Below are 20,521 nucleotides of genomic sequence, written 5' to 3'. Positions count from 1 at the left end.
TGGGATTACAAGCATGGGCCACCACGCCTGGGTCCAGCTGCACTCTTGCCAAGCTCCGAGTCCCAGCCACACTGGACCACTTCCTACTTTCCAATATAGGAAGGCTGTTCTGCTTGTTTTCTTTACTTGGGATGCTCTTCTTCATCTACACTTTCAAATCCTTTCGGCCTAACCCAAATGCATCATTTCCAGAAGGCCTTTCTTGAAATGCCACTCCAGGCCTTGAAGATGCTGTGACCTCCATTCTCTGTTCTTGTCTTACCTAGTATTCCCCTTGATTGTCATAAATGTATACGTAATCTTTAAGAATGATTGTAATTTATATTATTTTGCAATCTATCTATAACCCCTTTTCTAAATTGAGTGGCTTGAGAGTAAGAAATATATACTATTTACCTCTCTCTATTTTCAGAGCTCAGCAAAGAACCTAACACAAATAAATAGTCAGTAAATGTTTGTGTGTCTTAGTGGAAAGTAAAGAGAAGGGGCATGTGACCTTGACCCGCATTCTGAAATAAAGGGGGGGGGGTTCAAGAAAGGCTCTCCCATCTAACTTTCTCCACACCTGAGGCCCCTCTCATCTGAGACCCTTTCTCATACAACCTGCAATTCAAAGGAAAATGCAAAACTCTTCCATAAGGGGAACTTGGCCATGCTTGGGCCTGGCATGAGCAAGAAACAATGACAGATACAATTATACACCTAAAGGACCATTGAAAGCAGAGAATATAATGTCCCCTGACAATGATAAAACCAGGTCTTTCTCCTCATTCCATTATTTTGGAATGCTAAGCAACAAGAAAAAACAGATTTAAATTGGCAAGTTTTCTCATTATCTAGAATATTCAGGACATCATGAATATCTTTAGCCTACAGCCAGCTACCTTTTATGAGCCTCTCTAGCTGCCTACAGCAAATCTGACTCCAGAATTTTCCAGGCTTTAGGTAAATACTAATTGAATTAATCAAAATTTATTTTATGTTTTGAACTTTTATTTCAATGTTTATTGAACAGTTTAATTTTGATTCAATGTAATGGTTTCCCTTGAGCATTAAAAACAAAACAAAACAAAATGAAAAACCAGATTTGGGTGTAGAGATGCATTCATATAGTCCCAGCTACTTAGAAGGGTGAGACAAGAGGATAACTTGAGCCCTGGAGTCTAAGACCAGTCTAGGCAACACAGCAAGACCCCATCTAAAAGAAAACAAATACCAGAAGGGGACTGAAAGTTTCCTTAAAGACCAGCCTGTGTGCATTGTCAGTAATACCCTGGCTCCTGCCTCTGTTAGAGAAGAAGGGGACTTCCCCTGCAGGCCTGGGCTGGAAGGTATTACTGGCTCTGTCTTCACTGGAGATCAAAGGTAGATGAAGACATAGTACAGAACCCACTGCTGCTACAAAGCCCAGTCTACAGGTAAACAGCTCAGGCCCAAGCTTTTCTGGGCTGAGCTTTGGACAAGGCCAGTTGAGCTTTCTCCACTGGCTAAGCTAGATCTATCTTCCCTTCCAAGACCCAATTTGACAGCACCAGAAGTGAGGGAGTACCTCTCTGTCCTTCACCATGACACTGATCCCTGACCACTGAAAATTTTGCAAAACAGCTCTCATGGGCAGAATTGTGTCCCCCTAAAATGTGTATGTTGATGCCCTAAGCTCTACTGAAGACTATATTTAATAACAGGGTCTTTAAAGATGTCATTAAATTAGGGTGGATCCTAATTCAATATAATTGGTGTTCTGATAAGAGAAGGTTAGGACACAGATGGATACAGAGGGAAGACCTTCTGAAGATTAAAGAGAAGATGGCCCTCTGCAAGCCACAGAAGGAAGCCTCAGAAGAAACCTCAGCAATACTCTGATCTTGACTTCTGGTCTCTATACTTGTGAGACAATGTATTTCTGCTATTTGATCCCCCTGGTCTGTGGTCCTTTGTTTTGGATCCCAAGCAAACTGAAATCGACCCTCATCTAATCTTGGACACACAGCAGGGCAAACCTCTGAGAAGAAGACAGCCTCCTCTCCAGAGCTGTTGGTTTCTGTTCTGATCCACTTGTGTTCCCCTCCCTCTCAGTCCAAGCAAGACTTTGCTTCATTCTCAAACATTAAACACTATACGGTAAGGGCAGGTCTTAACATTCCCTTATCTATATTCTTTGTAAGTCAGTTCTCAGTTGAATCATGCCTGGAGACCAAGACCATGTAGTGAGGTCAGACTTTAGGATGACACAAGGAAGAAACCTAAGACCATGTGGACAGACCAGCCATCGAGCGGCCCTTGAGAGCAGGCTAGGGATGTAGCTCAGTGGTACAGCACTTGTCAAGTGTGTACGAGGCCCTGAGTCCCAACTACAATACTGCTGAGCAAATCAAAATGGAAGAGAAGAAGAAAATTCAGAAGGCCTAGGCCCACCTTTTTTTTCTTTGTCTTTTTTGTTTGTCCTTATTTTACTTACTCCATTAGAATTTTATATACTTTTATTGATGCAACATAATTATGCATTATAATGAAATAAAAATAATTCAAACATATGTACACACATCAATTGGTGTATTTCCTTCCATATAGTCTTCCCCCTTCCTGCCTCCCCGCACGTTAGTGAGATTGACAGTGAAACCTCCTTGTATGGATATAACCTTATTTGAACTGTTTTCTTCCTCAATCCTTGTCTTTCTCTTCTCTCTCCCTCCCCTCAAGCTTTCCCACTATTATATTGTTTTCTCTCTTTATTTGACTAAAGTCCCTTTCAGTTCCTATTTTTGTTCTAGCTTCCACATATGAGAAAAAAACACATGACCCTTGATTTTTCTGAAACTAGATGATTTCACTTAACATGACATTCTCTAGTTCCATCCATTTTGCTAGAACTGACATAATTCTGTTCTTCTGTATGGCTGAATGACATTCTATCATGTGTGTATATATCACATTTTTGTCTGTCAATGGACATCTAAGTTGGTTCCATAATTTGTATTTTATAAATTGTGCTGCTATAAACATGGGTATGTATGTATCACTATAGTATTATAACTTCAATCCCTTTGTAAAGACACCAAGAAGTGGCATGGCTGGGTCATGTGATAGTTCCATTAGTCTTTTGAGGAACCTCCATGCTGACCTTCAAAGTAATTATATTAATTTATAATACCACCAAAAGTACATAAGAGTTTCTATTTTCCCACATCCTTGCTAGCATTTATTATTTTTTGTCCCAGCCCTCTTTTCTTCAACCCATTTTGACAGCTCCAACATAAAATGTGGGCAGGGAGGAGTGAGACAGGGCTAGTTCTCTAACCTTAGCTTGAAAGTCACAAGACACCACTCAGATAACTTCCCTTTCCCTGAGCTCTGAGGCCCGAAGGTGGTTTAGGATCACAAGAAAGTGATACAGGAATCTTACACACACACACACACACACACACACACACACACACACACACCTGCAGACCAAAGACAAGTCTATAGAAGAATTATACTATAATAAATTTCCTTCCCTGGGGGCCCAACCAGTCTTGTCCCTAAGAAGTTTGTTAGCTGGACCCTATGGGAGTGGAAACTCTAAAAGTCTTATGGGGGCCTCTCCCTATTCTTCTTTATCTCTTCTTTTTCATAAAGCATGCCTTTTATTCTCCCATTGAAGATACCCTAAAAGTTCCTCAGACACCAAGGAAGAAGTAAAAGTTATAGAGGTTCAGATCATAGCTAATGTGGACAGACACAGATTTAAATCTGGTTCTACAAATTATGAGCTAGGTTAGTTTTTCACCTTGGGTAATATATATTAACCTCTCGGGTTCTAATATAATGGATATTTTATCTTCCCACCCAGGCTGGGCAGAGCATTAAGAAAGATGGAATAAACTTCTTGGCTCAGAGTTTGGCCCAATAATATGCAATACCATGTCTCTCCCTACTGAAAACATGTCCGTCCCTCTCTGCACTATTCTTGAAGATAGATTTGTCCAAGGATCTTCAATCAGGGCCAAAATGTTGGAATTAGGAAAAAATACAAATTTGACTCCTTTGGGGAAGTGGCCAAATCTCTTGGAGCCACCCCAACATAGGCAGACCCTGGGAGCTCAAACACAGTACACATGCCCCAGGTTTTCTGGATCTCTAACAAGAAAACAGTACAGCCAGGGCCACTGGGCCTTCCACGGATGACAGTTTCCTATAGTTCACTGATCACTCTTGCAGCCCCTCAGCACTCTTGTGGGCCATTCTCCCAGAGTCTTACCAGGTGGCACTGCTTACGGACTGTGAGCAGGCTAAGTTTATGATGCTCAGGGGCCATCTAGGGGCAGACACCTGAAAGAGAAATTATAGGTGGAAAAATGGATTGGGGAGCCCTCCCCCCAGTATGGAAGCCAAAGCTGAAGCTGAGCTCTATGGAGCCAGCAAAGGGAAGGGCCATCTGCCATTATATTCATGACTGAGTTCAGTCTTGGAGCAATAAGTCCCTGGCCCCATACACTGGTTTTGAGCATGCCCATATTAACTCTAGAGTTGGTCTTAAGATATCCAAGTTGTACCAATGTCACAGAAAGGCTCCCAAATTGCTCTTAGTGGATACCACACTCTTAAAAGGACACCTACAGCCAGACAGGCAAACACTCTGAGAATTACTCAGGGATGGTATCCACACACGGTATATAACAGTGAATAATGAAATACATTTCTCAGGGGCTTATAGAATCCTCCTTGTGAACACTATTTCCCATTTAATTGTCACTTGATTTTAAATTCTCTTTTAAATGTAAGTGATCCTGACATTTGAGGATTGAATTTGTGACACAGGGGCAGCTCTTAACGGTTTTCAAAATGTTCTTTAATAGTAGGTAGGACATACAGGTAGAGCTTTCTGCCCTCTAAGTCTGCTGTTAATATGATGTCCCAAGTCACTGCAGCCCAGACACCACCCTCCCTTCTCACTCTCTCCTGTCACCGTACCTTCTCAGTTGTTACTACTGCCTCTGAAGGTGCTCTTCTCAAACTTCCCAAGCCAAGAGAAAGCTTCCCACTAAGACCCAGGTCCCCCTAAGGACAGAAGAAAGGTGAAGCTGCCAGGACCAGGGTTTTGAGCTCCAGGAAGAGGGCCAGGCTGGATAGAAGACTGGGCCCAGGGCAGACCTGCTCAGGCAATAAGGACTAAGGACTAGCTGGCTCTACAGAATACAGGATGTCTTGAGCAGGCAGCCCCCACCAACACCCATTTTCTCAGATCCTGAACATGCCTTCCATGGAAACAATCTTCCCTTTCACACAGGTATCCCTGCGCCCACTCCACAGCCCTGTGTGGGCAGGCTCTCAGCAAATGCTTCCTGAACCGTATTGGCTGCTCCTCTCCACCCCCACATCCCCGCCCGGGCTACTGCCCAGACTTCTTTGACCTGCATCCTTCACCCCACCCTTCAATTCCTCTCTGGAGCGCAACTCTTGCTAAATATCCATCAGACCTGACACTGCCTGGTCCAGGTGAGTTGGTTGTAAGTAACTTCTTCCTGGTGGTAAAGTAGCTAAAGCTGAGAAGTTTTGTTTTGTTTTGTTTTGTGTATAAATTAGAGAAGAGCAGTATTCTCATACCCCATTCTAAAATATTTTTAGCTGGGCGTGGTAGCACACGATTGTAATCCCAGTACTTGGGAGGCTAAGACAGGAGGACTGCAGGTTTGTGGCAATCCTCCACTACTTAGTGAGGCCCTTCGCAGCTTAATGAGACCTTGTTTCAAAATAAAGAATAAAAAATAGGGCCAGGGGTGTAGCTCAGAGGTAGAATACCCTGGGTTCCATCCCCAGTACTGCAAGAAAGAAGGAGGGAAGGAAGGAAGGAAGGAAGGAAGGAAGGAAGGAAGGAAGGAAGGAAGGAAAGAAAATATTTTCTTGAAGGACAAAAAATAGAATAATTCAGCTAAGAATTCAGAAACAGGAATTAACAGTTCCTATGATACCACGAAAAAGTATGTAACCTCCTACTGTTTTAGAAATTTACCTCTCAATTATATATGTGTACACACGCCTATTAACCGAGCCTGGGATGTGCCTCATGACAATCAGAACACATCCAGCAAGTGCTTCTTGAAGGCTAACATGGTCTGGCACGTGCTTAGACCTCCTGTCTCAGCCTCCCAAGACTGACCATCTTTCTGACTCACCAGGATAAAAATAAGTCTTGTCTATAACAAATTCTGCATAATCTGTATTATAAGTGTGGTGGAAAAATAGGTGGAAAGAACACAAGTTCAGAATCAGTAGACTGAGCACACATCTGATTTTAGTCACTCACCAGCTAGGGAACCTTGTAAAAGTCCTGAATTCTCTTGGTACCCACTGTTCCTGAGTTAAAAGCCTGAGAGACTGTTAGAGAGATGAGCACAGACAGCTAAGTGCAGTAGCACCCACCTGTAATCTTGGTACATGGGCGGCTAAGACAGGAGAATCACAGATTCAAGGCCAGCCCCAGCAATTTATTTTTTTTTATTATTTTTTATTTTTTTTTTGCGGGTTTGGGGATGGAACCCAGGGGCATTTGACCTCTGAGCTACACCCCCTGCCCTACTTTTTATTCTTTACTTTGAAACCAGGTCTAACTGAGTTGCAGGGGGCCTCACTAAATAGCTGAGGCTGTCCGCGAACCGCGATCCTCCAGGTCTCAGCCTCCGGAATGCTGGGATTACAAGCGTGCGCCACCACGCCCAGCTTCAGCCCCAGCAATTTAGCAAGACTCTCAGCAACCTAGAAAGACCCTGTTGCAAAATAAAAATATAAAATAAAATAGGACTGTGGGGATAGCTCAGAGGTAGAATGTCCCTGTGTTCAATCTCTCTAGTATTCATTTAAAATAAAAAAGGAGGAGGAGGAGGAGGAGGAGGAGGAGGAGGAGGAGGAGGGATGAGCTCACTGGCTGAGGCACAGTGGGGACTTAATAAATGGTACTGACCAATCTCTGGAGCCCTATTTAACCTCACTTGCCAGGTTAGTTAGCCAACCTCGCCACTGGGGCTTTTGTCCACACATGCCTCTGGGTTTCCATTCCCCCTTCCTGTCTTTGTGCTCTGCCAAGAACCCGCTTCAACTACACAGAGAGGGATATCTCCAATCCTGGTCTGTCCTTCAGCACACACCTGAGCACCTCCTGCTCAGTGGGCCTGGCTTGCCTCCTTTCTCTGAACACTCATTCCGTTCTCTGGGTGGTCATCATGGCCTATTTTGAGTGAGGGGTCTATTCTTTAAGTTCCATTCAGGCAGAGGACAAGTCTGATTTATCCCACATTTCCACCACCATAGTTCTGGACAAAAGCTGGTTTGAAAATTAGTAACTGAATTAAGAAATGAGACCATGAGGCAGTGATTCCAGAGTACTTAGGAATTATACTCTGCCTCTGCTCCTAAAAGTGTGGCACTTTCCCCAGACTCAGGGGGCCAACTCTGGGGTTGCCATAGCCTCCCTACCATTTTGCCAGGCTTCCTCCCTGCCATCCAGACCAGAATTTCATTGCCCTTTGGCATCCACGTTGCTTAACCACAGCACTCTCCATCTTGCCATCCACCACACCCCACCCAAAACCACAGCCTACTTGAATAAGGGCCTGCTGCCCACAGCCCTTCCCTGCCTCCTCTTTGAGCTGGAACCTTGCTCTGTGGCCCAGACTGCAGATAGTCAACTTCCCAGTATTGTGGCCACTGCCCTCCTGAATCACTCCCTTCTATACACACCATACCCTCTTGGATGCTGGGAGCCCACTGCCTCAGAACACACCTAGGGTGCTGTGTTCTCACATTCTTCATGGGGTGGCCCAGGAACTTGTAAGAGCCTTCATCCCCAGTCAGGTGTTTAGGCCATGGGGGGAGGGCACCAACAGAGGATACAGACAGCAAGTCACATCTTGGGAATCACAGCCTGAGAGTTTCAGCCCAAAGGCATTTCCTCAGAGCCTTTCCTCTTTCCCTATTCCTGTCATTAAGTGGGATGCACAGCCTGCGACTTGGGAAAGAGAGGCTTCTACATAACTTCATGGCTGTCCTTCCCTAGTCTCCCATCTTCACCCCACCCTACATTTGCTGCAAGTCATCTCTGCACAGAAGCCACCAATTATTCCCCACCGCCAACCGGATAAAGTCAGCTTCACAGTTCAGCATCAAGTCCTCCCACCCCCATTTCCCCACTCCCGTTAGTCTCAACTTCTTTGTACAACAATTAAGAAGAATCTAAGTATTTTCTTTCTTTCTTTCTTTCTTTCTTTCTTTCTTTCTTTCTTTCTTCCTTCCTTCCTCCCTTCCTTCCTTTCTTCCTTCCTTCTTTTCTTCCTTCCTTCCTTCCTTCCTTTTTTTGGAGGGGATAATTAGGGATTGAACCCAGGGGTGTTCTACCTCATCCCAATTTTATTTTTTGTTTTGAAACAGGGTCTTGCTAAGTTACTGAAGGCCTCACCAAGTTTCTGAGGCTGGCCTTAAACCTCCTGTCTCAGCCTCCCAAGTACTGGAATTACAGGTATGCACCATCATGCCTGGCTTCCACCTTCTCTTTAACTTCCCCTACCGTAACGACCACAGCCCCCAACTCCTCCCTCTGAGAAATACAACATAGCAGCTTCTTCACCCACTTGAAAAGCATCCTCACATCCCTGTGTCTTCCTGCCTGTTCTCAGGTCCTCCCAAAGCTGGCGGGATGAGGACCCCAGCTTGGCAGCACTTGAGGTTCCTTCTCCACCTGTCTCCAGGTATGGCCAGTCTTGACCAATGCAGGAACAATATCCTTTACCAAGGTCTAAATTCAAGTTTTCTATGAACACAGCCAGGATAAGCCAATTCCTGTGGCTTTTCCACATGGACAGGTAGGACACACACAGGTTGATTTTGGGAGCCTAAGGGCAGGACTTTGCTCTTACCGCGCCATGCCTCACTGAGCTGGCTTGGGCTCTGAGCTCTCTGTGTGCTGCCCTTGCCCTGCCCATTGGTGACCAGCCATCTGAAACCAGGCTGCTACCTACCTGCCATGCACTTTTGCCGCCTGCACTGATCCACCCTTTCTGGGTCACACCTAGAGACCCAGAGAATACACCTCCCCCTGACATCCCAGGATAAGCCCTCTCGATGATGTAAACCTCTTCTTTTGACAAACTGTTTTTCTTAACTTTCCCAAGAAGAGAAAAAATAATGATGATAATACCATTTATTGAGTGTCTGCAATGTGCCAAGTACTACAGTCAACAGGGATTGCACCATCTCATTAAATCTTCACAACAGTGGAATCAAGTGCCTATTATCACTAAGCCATTAAGCAGATGAGGGACTCAGAGAGGAAAGAGACTTGCTCAAAGTAGCAACAGCAAAGCAAAGTAGAAGCAGGATTTAAATGAGGGACTTGGATTCAAAGCCCCCAGTCTAGAGCTACCAGGGTCTTCAAGATCCTCAAGGTCAGGGAGCCTAAGCACTCAAAAAGCACACAAAACCTGTTGCCTGCTCTGAAATGAGGTGGGCAATGGGAGTCAGTTTCCTCATCTCCAAGAGTGAGACAGTAATCCCTGCCTGGGGCACTGTGGGGCAGGGGAGCTGCACAGTGAAACCCTAGACAGGCGCACACGGCTGATGTTGCCGTTACCAGGTGAGCAGCAGCGCTGCATCGAAGAACCAGATGTCTTGGCTGGCTGCGGGAAGAGCGCTTATGTAATAAAACTTTTTCATGACTTCCAGCCAAGGTCAGGTGCCAGAGCCAAGAACTATTCCTTCATTCCAGTAAATTGCTAAATAAGAAGAACCTGCCAGTCACCCAAAATTTCATTCTACCTTCTCCCGTCTCCCCATGCCAGTCCACTCTCCCCATCCCACTCCCTTGCCTGTCCTGTTGCTTATAGCATTTGGAATCTTTTTTTTTTTTCTATACTGGGAGCTGAAACCAGAGGTATTCTACCTCTGAGATACACCCCCAGTCCTTTTTATTCTTTATTTTGAAACAGGGTCTAAGTTGTAGAGGGCCTCACTAAGTAAGTAGCTGAGGCTGGCCATAAACCTGTGATCCTCCGGTCTCAGCCTCCAGAGTACTGGGATTACAAGGGTGTGCCACCACGCCCAACAGAATTTGAAGTCTTAAACACTGAGTTTGATGCAACACATCCCAGTTGGGGAAAGATTTTCAGCCCAGGGTTCATGTAGTTTAGCATTTACCCACTTCCTTTAACTCTCAAAAGTACCCATATGGACAATAAATAAAATTAATCTAATACTCTGGAACCTTGAAAATTTTGTTTCCAAAGCTAGGGTGTAGCTCAGTGGAAGAGCAGTTGTCTGGTATGTACAGGCCTGGGTTTGATCCCCAACACAAAAGAAAGGGGGGAAGGGCGAGAGAGTGGGGGTGCATACTGGTTGATTCCCCTCACATAAAATGGGAATAATACCACCCCTACATCATGACAGATAAGTCCTTTGTCAAAGCCACCATAGCTGGAAGTTTAGCTCTAACCTCCCCTCTGGAAGGAGCTTTCTGCAGAGCCTGTCTTCATTTCTGTTGCCTCCATGAAGCAGTCCAGCACTGAGCTAAATATTCATGGAAAATCTCTTTGATCTAGAGGAACTAAGGCCTTGTGTTGGAAGAAGGAACCTTTTCCCCTGGAGAGCAGATTTGTTATGTACATAGTCAAGTTCTTAGTTTGAGTTGTGGCTCTACCCTTTTCTGTTCTTTTGGTCCCCAAAACAGACCTCTTAGCTCTTACACAACACTCACTCTCTCTCTCTCTCTCTCTCTCTCTCTCTCTCTCTCTCTCTCTCTCTCACACACACACACACACACACACACACACACAAACACACACACACACACACAAACACACACACACCTAGTCAAGGGTTCCCTGGGTCTTTCTGCCAGGAGTAAGAGAAGTTTTGCTAAGATCTCTTGGGATACCTTGTGTAGTCACAGGAATGGCCCACCAGCTCTAATCAGTCCCTGCCCAGAGGGAGAAGCCCAGATACATGTGATAAATACCTTCTATCCATGCACATAAGTTGCTGTGGAATTACATCTTTACCCTGGTGAGTTGCAGCAACAATTCTGATTATCCCCAGCACTAACTGATCATTAACTCTCACTAAGCAGTCACAAAACCCTGAAATTTGGGTCACTTTCTTGCCTATACTGTCTCCATTTCCAGGAGGAAACAGACCCAAACCAGAGTCCCCAGAAAATGCCATAGCGGCTGCAGGCCAAGGAAAGTACCCAATAGAATCTATTCCTTTTAGCTGCAGCTGAGCCAACTAATCTCTTTCTGGATATTTGTTAATGGGTCCTCCACCAACCTACCTCTGCATAAGTCATCTGGTTGCCTTGAGCAACCCAAATTTCAAGTCTTTAGTCTAGGTCCCTGTTATTTTTATCACAGGTTTGCAGGATCTTGCATATATTTGGTCTCAGTAGGGTGAGGTATATGTGAAACATATACATACAACAACAACAACCAAATCAACCTAAGAATAAGATAAAGTAGAAACTGGAAAGACCTAGATATATAGCTAGCTATATACCTATATATAGTTCAAAAGCACATGGAGGCTTGACAGTGTTGCCCTCAAAATTAATTTCCAGTGTTCTATGTGTCTTGCTTTCACTTGGCAACTACTATCTGCCAAGCAGTAATCTAAATATTTCACACACATTAACTCAGCTCTGTCTTAGCAGAAGTGACCACTGGGCCAGGGTGCAGGGCAAAGGCAAGACTCTGCACTGGTAGGTTGGAGGCTGAGGAGCCTGGCTGGGCAGAAAACTGTGTGCACAAGGAAGGGATGAGGAGCGTAGGGAGACCCCAGCCTCAGGGCCACTGAGACTCTTGGCAGCAGTGCAGATTCTAGAAAAGGTCTCTCTCCTCCTCTGATAGGTATGGCCCTCACTCAGTCATCTGGATCCCTCCCCTGGCCCCACCTTGGCCTCTAGTTGGAGGAAGTCCTCCTGGTGGAGTGCCGTCCCCAGCTAGCTATTACTCTCACCCCTTGCTCCCATCCCCACTATACTATATCATTCTAACTTCTCATTCTGGATAAAGCCTGTCTGGAGTAAAAAGGGGTATTTTGTTCCTGGAATAATCTTTCCATGGAGTTGTTAAATTGATTGATGGCTGCATTCCCAGGAAAACTCAGAAAGTATATATATATATATATATATATATATATATATATATATATATACATATATATATATATATGTATATATATATATTTTTTTTCCCCAGAAAAATATATGTGTCCACACTGAGAATAACAAGTTTAAGAGTCCTGATACCACAAAAGTTCTCTACCTCATAGCCCTAGCCCCACATACAAAGAGACCACAGGACACAAGGAGGCCTCATGAGCCTCAGCCCTCCAGTGGCGTTGGCTGCTAGCAGAATCTCCCCTGAGTCTTTGACCGGTTCTGAGGACTGAATTCACCCCAATCTGGTCTCATTCTCATTTTTCACCGCCTTAATGGATTCTCCATCTGGACATTTTGGTGGCTGTTCTCTGGACAAACTCAATGTGCTACCGATGGTAAAGCCCTGGGCCAGGAAGCCTGGGTTCTGCCACAAAGAGCAGGGTGACCTTGGGTAGGTTGCTGTGGGCTTCACCATTGTGATACATAAACATAAAGGGTGATTAAGAATCTACTGAGGCTCTCTTCTGACTCCAAAAGGAATCAACTGCTGTCATTCACTTCCCCTTTCCAAGAAGTTCCTGAACGCTCTCATGCTACTAACAATTGCCTCATTATTCTCCGTGCAAACCAGTACAAAAATGTCAGTGCCCAATTTGACTTATTTCTCTCTCCCTAAAATCCAAGCAGTCACCAAATCCTCTAGGTTTCTTCACAAGATCACTAGCCACTGTCTCCTCCTCTCCATCGCTACAACTATTACATGATTTAGGTCCTAAGCTACCTTCATGGGTTGTTCCAATAGTCTATCCTAACAAGAAGTTCCTCTGATCTGACTTTGCACCCTAGAATTCTGGTGAGTTTTCACCACGTCTTTTTCATACTCAATAAAATTTCAATGTCACTAAAACAAATTTTGAATTCTTTAGTTTCAGCATTCGCACCTTCAGCCTGTCTTTTCTCCCAGTCGTTCGGCTTCTGCTCCTTTCCTTCATCTCCCATGCAAAATAGACTGTCCCTTTTGCACTTGAGGCAACCACTGCAAATCCAGTTGGCCCAGGGCCCACACCTACCACACCCACCAACTGAGTACAAGTCTTCCTGAACATCTACTAAGATGTGCGTGGGGCCATAAGGAGGAGCCGATGAAACCCCAGAGTAGCTCAGAGCATAGAGACACTTGCAAGTAACTAAGCAGCAAAGCAGGCATCCGTAGCTGTTACAGTACATTCATATTAGAAGAAAAGAAAAGACGTGTGAGGGGGTTTTAAGAGTTATGTGCATTCTGAATGATTGCAGAGACAACAGCCATTTCCTGGAAGAGAAAACAGTGTGTATGAAGGCAGGGAAGTGCATAAAAATAGAAATTATTGAGCTCTTCAATTTGAGGAACAGTGGAGATGCTCCTAGAGAGCTAAATTTAGGCAAGCCTCAACACAGCCTTGAATGTTATACAAGATTGTTGTATTTTATGCTATCAAACAGGCATTCCTATCCCATCTGTGTGTACAGATGGGCTACAGAGGCCAAGATTACCATGCAACATGGGACAGCATCAGGTACAACGAATGCTCAGCTCTCAATGTGTATGAATGTACGCGTATGGATGTGACAGACAAAAGCAAGGATTACAGGAAGCGCTAAGCCAATTATCTCAAGGCCAATAGAAATCATAAACTTGCTGAAAACAAAGCTCAGAGTTCGGAGCACCCTGGAATTCTGGGAGGCCTTGAAAAGATCTAGGCCTAAAGCAAACAGATTGCTTTAGGGCAGCATCTCCTAGAAGGCTGTTTACCAGATGTGTAGGAGATAAGAGCTGGCTTTGGGGAGATCCACAAGGTCCAACAGACAACATGGCTCTAAGAGCTTAGAAGGGGCCAGGCATGGTGGTGCATGCTGGTAATCTCAGTGCTGGGGGAGCTGAGGTAGGAGGATTGCCGGTTCCAGGCCAGCCTCAGCAACTAAGCGAGACCCTGTTCAATAAAAAATAAAAAGGGCTGGGGGTGTAGCTCAGAGGTAGAATGCCCCTGGGTTTAATCCCCAATATAAAAAAGAGAGTCTATTAGGGCTACAGTTTACTTTGTCTAGATTCTGTGAAAACAGGAACACATAGCCACCATCAAGCACTAAAATGAAAGAATGACGCTGGGAAACATAAAGGCACAGGGAAGTGGAACTCCCCCAAGGAAGGAGGAAGAAGGAAAAACAGTGACGCAGGAAAAAAGCAAAGCAGCAAAAAGTCTCAGCCTAGTGTCCACATCAAAGGGTGACTGCATATCACATCTTGCATGGAGGTGTACAATCTTTGAAACTTAATCATTTCTTTTTTTTTTTTTTTTTTTGCAGGTCTGAGGATGGAACCCAGGGGCATTCTACCTCAAAGCTACACCCCTGCCCTATTTTTTATTCTTTATTTGAAACAGGGTCTCACTGAGTTGCAAAGAGCCTCAAAAGTGGCTGAGGCTGTGCGCGAATCACGATCCTCCGGTCTCAGCCTCCCGAATGCGTGCGCCACCATGCCCGGCTAATAATTTCTTAAATACCCTGTCTGTTGTATCTGTTTCTCTTCTTTTTCATGTTTTGCATTAAGTGATCCAGCAGAAGATTTTAAGCAGAAAGGAACAAGGAACCCATCTGTATTGGGGTACAGGTGGTGGATCTTATGGCCAAGTAAAAATCAACTTTTAAACATTATAGTCTAAAGGGTACACCATTCATCATGTCCAAAGCTGAATCCTCCCAGAATTCTCCCTCCCTCTTGAAATATTCTATCTAATCAATCCACTGACTGGCACCTCCCACCCCTTAGACCCCAGCCCTACAGATTCTACCATTCCAAGGTCTCTTCTACCTATCCCAACTTCACCACTCTCTCAGGCCTAGAATAAGCCCTCAACACTTTAATTCACCTTCCTCATATCTAGCCACCTCCAGCTGTTGCTTGTTGCTTCCCAAGCACTGATAGAGTCTACTACAGACTTGCCTACTAGGTAGTTATCAGAAATCACCAGCAGGAACTTTGTAAAAACATCCCAGACCTACTTGATAGGAATAGTTTACAAAGCTCCTCAGGCAATTCAGCGGCAAAGCCAGTTTGCAAATTACTACTCTAAATTCTTGCTACAGATGGTGAAGTGATAGGCACCTTCCCCATAACAAGTAGGAAAGGCAGAATGCCAGGTCCCACCCCTAACCTACCCAATCAGAATCTCCATTTGCAGAAGAGTCTCAGGTGATAAGTTTGAGAAGTGCTCTAAAGTGTTGTCAGACATTCACAAATATTTACTGGATTTTCTGTGTCAGGCTGGTAGTTGGGAAGGTCAAGGGTCAAGGTCTCTGACTTGGAGAAGCTCACAGAGCTATAGGTCAATCCTCTGCTTAAAAACCTGTATTGACTCTCTTGCCTTCAAAGTCCAAACTTCTGCACCTTGCCTTCCCATGCTCTATCCCTGTTACCATCTTTATTGTCCACCACCCACCATAGGAGACAAGCCAAGCAGATGGCCAAGTCTCACCACTAACCTGAGCTTGCCTGCCTGTAGAGCTCTCACAGCCAAGGATATTTCAACCCTCTTCTGGTTGAAGAAGAAGAGAAATCCTAGGAGAAAGCTTTAGAGGTCCATCATAGTACCCCACCCCTGCTTGAAATGATCCTCAATTTTCCCTGCTAAGATGAAAGACAGGCATTTCTACAATTTTGTTCCAACCTTCTTAATGCCCACTTAGTCTTACAGACATAGCAGATCTGCTTTAGCTACCCCACTTGTATTTTCAGTACCAATAAGCTGATCACTGCCACATCACCATATCTCAAGGTAATAGTACTAATAACTAGTACTTGTAATAACTTAATAAGGGTTAGGGTTTACCTCAGTGGTAGAGCGCTTGCCTAACATGTGAAAGGCTCTGGGTGGTGCTCTCCAGCACCACCAGCAACACTACTTAAAGAAAAATTAAATTAAAATCTAGAATGAATGCATAATGAGACCCACTAATCATGCTTATTTCCCACTTCAACATTTAAATATGATGTGTGTGTGTGTGTGTGTGTGTGTGTGTGTGTGTGTGTGTGTTTCTGGGGATTGATCCCAGGGGCATTCTACCTTTGAGCTATGCCCCTAGCCCTACTTTATATTTGTTTTGAAACAGGGTTTCACTTGGTTGATGAAAATCTCACTACTTGCTGAGGTTGTTCTCGAACCTGCAATCCTGTCTCAGCCTCCCAAGTACTGGGATTACAAGCATGTGCCACCATGCCTATTTTAAATATGAATTTAAGCAGAATACAAATGGGCTGCCTCTCAGAAATAATTTTAAATCAGATAATATTTAGTGTTTTTCACATACTAATAATCCAAGATGAATTATGTCTATAAGTATATCAGTATAAACATACATGAATATACCAACATGTGAATTTATGACTATACCAACAATAATCAGAGACTGATAAACTGTCTACAGCCAACTACCTTTCTATAGTCAAACTTTTATTTTGCAGCACTGGGGATTGAACCCAGGGGCATTCTTCCTCCAAGGTACACCCCTATCCCTAGTTTTCATTCTTTACTTTAAAACGGGGTCTTACTAAGTTGCAGAAGGCCTCACTAAGTAGTTGAATCTGGCTATGGACATGCGATCCTCCTGTCTCAGCCTCTCAAGTACTGGTATTAAAATGTGTGCCACCACACACGACTATAGTTGAGCATTTAACCTTCCAAAATACACCACAAAATTTGCAAACACTTCAGTTTTGTTTTATAATCAAGTAAGAAAGGGTGGAGGAAGGAGAGAGATAAGGAGAATGACAAGAAACAGGTTAAACTATAAGAGAAAGATCTATATCAAATATCCAAATGCCTTAAGAGAAAAATGTATAAATGGATTTGCACTGGCTAGAATGCCTGTTTTGATCCTAAGCAAACTTTGGAGATACTGGTCTTTAAATATATAATCTTGTTGTTTCATCTGAGAAAAAGGGAAGGACCAACCCCATCTTGTGGTCAAATGGGACTCAGTGGCTCCAGGTTTTGAAAAGTACGTTGCATTTTTGCAATGACAGTATAGAAATGGCCTTAGACCGGGCGTTACCTCTGGACACACGCTCTGTCGAAAGAGATTTGCCTGAGCGAACAGTCCTAAAGTTTCCCTATCACTCTGGGCTCTGCGCGCTGCTCCCGGGCTGAGCGCACTCCGCACACCACTCTGAAGCAGCCGTCAGCCCGGCATCTCCAGCGCCGTCCTGGCACCTGTAGGAGCGCGGGCTGTCTGCGGATCCCTAGCAAACCCACAGGAGCTACACCCTCCGCCCAGTTTCTGGCCAGAGGAGAGGCCAGAGTCCTTGTTCTCGCGCCGGGGACACCGACCCCAAGCCCCGCGCGGTTTGGGTCTGGGGGCTCTGCGCTCCCGGGCTATCTCCTGTCGGGCAGTGGCAGCCCCGGGCACAGAAGCAGCCCACTGACCTGGATGCGGGGCCGCGGCTTCTCTTCGGGAGGCTCAGGTGTGCGGCCGCTCGCGTGTCCCTCCCACTTCCAACCCGAGCTCCGGGAACCCAGCTCCAGGCCGCGGGCCGCGAACCAACTGCCCGGCCAACCCGCGGACCGACAGCCGCCGCCGGACCCGCGCCCACGTGACGGGGGCGGGACCCCAGGGAGGCTCGTCTTGGGGCGTCGCCCTCCCACCCCGGGCCCTGCCTCTGGGCCCGCCCCGCTGCCTCCCCTCCCTCCTCCTCCCTCCTGGGCGCCGCCGCTGCCCGGGGCACCTGGCAGCCACCGGTCTGATTCCATAGGGACCTGGATTACCCGCCCCGCCCAAGCCCCGCCCCTCAGCGCAGACCACGCCCCAGATAAGGCCACGCCCTTCGTCTCCACGCCCCCTCGCCCCACCTCCTCCCCTCCTTCCCCGCGGGGGTGCTCCAGGTTCCCTGCGCTTCTGCAGCTCCTTAGCACCTTTACCCTGGCAAGCAAAAGGACATTTGTGCCGAGAATTGCGAAGAAGGAGAAGCACCGAAAACTCGTATTTAGGGCACACTCCCCGCCGAAACCCTTGGGAAGTCCTGACTTCCCCACCCTGGCTTTGCGAGCAGAGAAAGACTTGAAGTTGGCCTGAGGGCAGCCGCATCCTGGTTTCTTAGACCCGCCCACCCTACTCCTTGGTTGGCAGGCTCTGCCACCAAAGGTCTGGCTGCACTCGAACCCCGTGACCTGGAGTGCAGTTCCCTCTAGTGGTTGGTCGCAAGCTAAAGCTCCACGCGATGCAGGGTCTTGTGAGAACCAGAAACACTTCTAATGCCCAGCACCAAGGTCAGATACCACAAGCCCAACAAAAGCTTTGGTGATGTCTGACCACGGAGAATGGATTTTGTTATCAACTGGGGAGGACTGAGCCTGGACACTGAGACCAGCACCTACCCCAGTGTGCGGCCTGAGGTTGTACGCCCTGTTGTTGCCCCGCCTGGGCCTCCAAGGACTGGCTGCTCACTTCTGCGGTTTAAAATCCCTGTGAGCTTCAGATGGCAGTTTCACCAGGGACTCTGGCATGATCCCAGCTCTGGCAGGAGTCCCTGCAACCCTGGCCTCCAGTTCTTCACAGGCTGGAGTGTTGGCAAACCTCATGGGACACGTCTTTTTTCAAATCGAATTTACTCTCAGGGTCTGAAATTAACTGTATACAGAAGTTTGCACACGTGAAAAGAACAGAAGCCACTCTGGCAAAGAGGAGACGTGTGGTCACTGCAGGAACCTGGCCAGCAGCAGACCAGTGGCAAAGCCCGCAGAGGATGGCTGGGGCCCACAGGAGTTATGTTACAGCAGGACACCCTTCAGTTCTCTTTCACTTCCTTAAAATAGTAGCGGAGAGACTTTGGTAGATGGAGCCGCCACAGTTCACAGGAGTTCATGGATGTTTTCAAATCCCACATGTATTGCCCCAGGGGACCCACTGTCCTTATCCCAGCCTCCAGAAAAATGCTAGTCTGCTCTTTGAAATATACAATTACTGTGTGTGTGTGTGTGTGTGTGTGTGTGTGTGTGTGTGTGTGTTGTGTGTGTGTGTGTGTGTGGTGGGGTATGCTGAGGATGTAAGCAGGGACCTAATCCATGCTAGGCAAGCACTCTACCACTAAGCCACACACCCCCAGCCCAACAATTATTTTGTAAACTGCTGTAGTTGATCCTCAAGTTTGCACTCCAGAGACACCTTGGGGGATAGGTCTTTTGAAATCCTGATCTGGGACAGTTCTGGGTCCCAGCTCCAGAGGGTCTGATTGAACGGGCTGAGGGTATTTCTACAGAGTAGGACTCTGTTAAAACTCCTCAGCTGATTTTTCTGGACAATAAAACTTAATAATCATCAGGGTTGCTCACAGGGACATCGATCCTCACTTAAATTCAACAAGAGACCCCAGAGCTAAAAGGTTTACCCGAAAGAAAGCCAAGAAGGTGTTCCAGGGCCTGTGTTCATGAAGAGACTCACTTGCACTGATAATTCCACTCCTTTCTCCACGGCAAGGCAGGCCACTCTCCTCATCTCTGTGAGCTACGAGGGGGTGGGTGATTGCCCTGGACCCATGGAGTGGATAATATTACCACATTTACTTATTCATACCTGCTTCATTCCACAAAGGGTTCGGGCTCTCCATACTATTCAATTAGAACTGTGGGTGATTACACTGTCTTCACAGGTTAGGTAGCTCCATTCTGCCAAAGATCTACTCAAATGCTACAGGGGAAAAATATATCACTTCACCGCCGATAGTCCGGCCCCAGACTTGGCAAACACAGGGAAACAGCTGCAAGCACACAAAGCAAGCCCTCTCATGTGACCAACCTGGAAAGACAGGAGCCTCAGCACATGACACCGACTGGCACCGCGGCCTGCACTTGTGACCCAAACTCAGCTGCATCAGACACACACATGCACGGGAAACGCTGTGAAGAAGCCCCACCACCACCCTGGTGCCACACAGCAGGCCTGCCGTGACAGAGAGTTGCTTGCCTGCCATCTGGCTCCCACCCAGACTCCCGAGTATTTACCAAAAGCCTCTGTGTGTTGGGGGTGGTTCACTGTACACTCAACAGAGGCAGCACTCCCTCAAGCTTGTATGCTGAGGGCATGTAGGCAAATATAACTCAAGGGGGCTATTTGCTCAGTGTCACTTTTATTGCATTTAAAGCGAGAAGAGAGAAACAAATGACAGTAAGACAAGATGAGGCTGGGGTGGGGGTGGGGTGGGGGCTCCTCACCCTTAGGCTGGCTTTCTGGAGGAAGTAACTTTTGAAAGGCCTATAGGAAAGTCTTGTGCAGACATGAAAACTGGATAAAGGGGCCAACTATTATTTTTAGGCTGAACTGGATGAACACATTGAATATAAAAGGCTGGGTGAACCAAGATAAATATTTGAT

Source organism: Muscardinus avellanarius (assembly GCF_963383645.1).
Source record: "Muscardinus avellanarius genome assembly, chromosome: 1".
NCBI lineage: Eukaryota > Metazoa > Chordata > Mammalia > Rodentia > Gliridae > Muscardinus > Muscardinus avellanarius.
This window is presented reverse-complemented; position numbering follows the sequence as displayed.